This window comes from Cryptomeria japonica, chromosome 2 (genome assembly GCF_030272615.1).
Source record: "Cryptomeria japonica chromosome 2, Sugi_1.0, whole genome shotgun sequence".
Classification (NCBI taxonomy): domain Eukaryota; kingdom Viridiplantae; phylum Streptophyta; class Pinopsida; order Cupressales; family Cupressaceae; genus Cryptomeria; species Cryptomeria japonica.
This window is the reverse complement of record NC_081406.1, coordinates 473,586,701-473,589,888: the sequence shown is the minus strand read 5'-3', so window position 1 is coordinate 473,589,888 and position 3,188 is coordinate 473,586,701.

Genomic DNA, 3,188 nt, shown 5'->3' with positions numbered 1-3,188 from the left:
ATGGTCAATGGTACCCCTTGGTACATAATTTTTTTGACTTAGTAGCTATTGTTGGCATTGTGTTGTCATTGATGTCAACTAGTATTGTGGTCATGGATGTCAACCGATAGTGTGTGCAATTGAGGTCAACCGGTATGCAAGCTAGAGTCACAGGTATACAAGTTGATGTTGGGAGTGAAGAAACCGGTACCTAGTGAACATGTGGATGAACCAGTGAGTATACATGTTGGTACTAACCGGTAAGATGATGATCGGTAAGACTGTAGAGTGAACAGGTCATGGGTATGCTAGTGTGATGTCATCTAGCAGGAATCCCACTAGTAAATGATGTTGTCCCTGGATGAAGAGAAGACTGAAGAAAGAATGCTACCTAAGGAGTGTAAGGAAGTTGCATTTGCCCAATAACAGGGTAGTCACACCATTGGCCAACAGGTGACATAGATCCTCTCCTACCTATAATTGGCAGATTGTGAGCCACTGTGTATCTACCTCCACCGACCGGATGATAAGGGTGAGCCTCCAACATGTGAGATCAGAGATGTGCATTGGATCAACAAGAGTAAGCTAATGAGCTACCAGAACAAACAAGGAGTGATGAGTTTGTTACTTTGACAAACTGACTAAGAGGAGAACCTGTCAGATGAAGGAGAAGGTATGTGGTAACATTTACAAACATGGATCTACTCTAGGATGTTGATGTCAACCGAAATGTAAATGTAGATCGGTGCAGGACAATGGAATATTGATGGATTGGTGTCATCAAGGATACAACAGGTATGCAGATAGATGTATTATCAACTGGTAAGAGGGCCAAGAGGCAAAGTAAAGTGCTCCCAATCAGGTGATGATGAGCATGATATGTGTTGTAGATTGATAAGGTTGATGACTGGGTTAATATGATCTACCAAAAGAGCAAGAAGGGGATGGCTTAAAGGTCGACCGGTAAAGTATAACATACAGACAAGTTTAGTGAACTGATAGGTGAACACTGGTAGTGCATGATGGTCGATCATCTTGTTTGAACCGACACAAAAGGCTTAGCTAAGGTGGATACTGACAAAGATGCCACGTGGAGTCAAGGTGGCAAACACGCGTGAAGTGGTAGATGGAGTGTGCACCAATGAGGTAGTTACAGAGTTGATCAACATTAAATGCAGACCTCGTAAATCAAGGGTTGATGGCAAAAGGTTTGCGGCTCAAGACTGATCAAAGGACAAAGATCTGATTTGTTGGAATCATGATCGATGCAGTATGTCTAAGTGTTGATTGGGGCATGTGAAGCTAACTATGTGATCGCTTCACTGTGATTAACAAGTGCAGACCGATAAAGAGGACGTGTTTGCTAAATATGGCAAATATGCTAAGGAGGAAAAGAGATATGGTGGTGATGTCTGATTGCTTGTAGGTTATTGATCTACGTGTAGAACGAGATCTGATTGGATTTGATACTCCTCGTGATCAGTGGAAGAAACCCGAGCACGCCAAAATTTTGAAGTTGCATTTTGGCGGGAAAGCTTGACTATAAGTATGTAGACAGAAGACCAGATGGATTCATGTTGCCAAATGGTGTGATGCCAATTGAAAGGAAAAAATGCTAACAAAGAGTTGATTTAACTATGAGAGTGAAGCAACAAAGCATTTGGAGGTGCAACTGGTAAGAGGGTCTAACAGAGGTTTAACTAGTAAGGTCTAAGATACTGGTAAGAGGTTCTAACAAAGGTTTAATCGGTAAGGTCTGAGATACTGCTAAGCTGCAAGAGTGCATCAATCAAGTGAACCGATAGGAAAGCAACAACAATAGACATAGACAGAGTAGGGTGTGACCAGTAAGTAGTGTAACCAGTAAAGTCTGAACCGGTAAGGGAGCTACAATGAGTAGAGGTGAGTAGAGGAAGAGAGTGAGACGAGAGCAGACAAGGCAGAGGTAGAGGCAGAGTAGAGGAAGATGAGAAGAGAACCGATAGAGAGTAGAGTAGAGGTGGACCACTGAAGAGACATATTTGTGAGGTTATAGAATTCATTCATAACCATATTATAATTGATGTATTGAATTGATATCATTCATTGTATTCACTGAGTTGGAGCTCAGTGCAGGGGTTAGTGCTCCTTGGGTTGGTGCCCTCAATCAATAGGGGTTGGTGCCCTAAATCAGTAGGGGTGGTGCCCTAAATGTTGTAACCATTTTTTTTATTGTAAGGCTAGATTGGAGCAGTAGACTCCAACAACATTTCTCACCGAGGTTTTTCCCATCTTGGGTTTTCCTCGTACACTGGTGTTATATGATGTGTCTTTATGTGGTTGCATTGTGATATCTTCCTTTGTCTCACTGGTAGGTTTACTTAGTGTTTGCATTGCTAACCAATACTCACTCTTAGGACTAAATGGTTAAGAGTTTTGGAAACCACTGATTCACCCCCCTGCCTCTTAGTGGCATCTTGTGTCCAGCAATTGGTATCAGAGCCTACGTTCCTGGCTGATAAGCTTTCTCCATCTTGGGTAGATTCTGGTATAAGGACATAATGGTTTATGTTGAGTCAATCTCTACTTCGGTGTTTAATGTGTCTAACTATTCCATTTTGTGTTGCAGAATGGAAGTATACCTATCCTCATTAGGGTATGATGTCTGGATGTCAGTTGTAAATGGTCTCCCTAGTCATGTCAGTCCTCCCACTGGTTCAGAAGTAGAAAGAAGATACTGGTGTAATGATGAAGCAATGAAGGCTATACTCTGTGGGCTCTTGGATGATGTTTCTTCACAGGTGGACAGGTGCAAATCGGCAAAAAGCCTATGGGACAGATTGAAGAAACTTTATGGAAATAAACATAGCACTACAGAACCGGTTTATGGAAGCAATACGATCAATGAAAGAAACATATGTGCAAATGATGGAGATAGATCAACCAATTGCTACAGTAATGATGAAGAAGAAACCCATCTCTTCATGGCCCAAGAGACAAAAAGTGAGGAGAAAACATGAGAAGGTGACAATGCAGATAAATCCCACTAACAAGATGTGTTTGGCAACGATGAAGAAGATGAAGAAGACTATGAAGCCAAAGTTGACCTTGAAGGTGAACTAGTAAGTGCACTAGAAGAGCTGCAAAATGTTAGAAATAAATTTAAGAACTATTAAAAAATAGTTCATGATGAATGTAGTCAGTTGAGAATATGTCTTGAGAAATCAAAC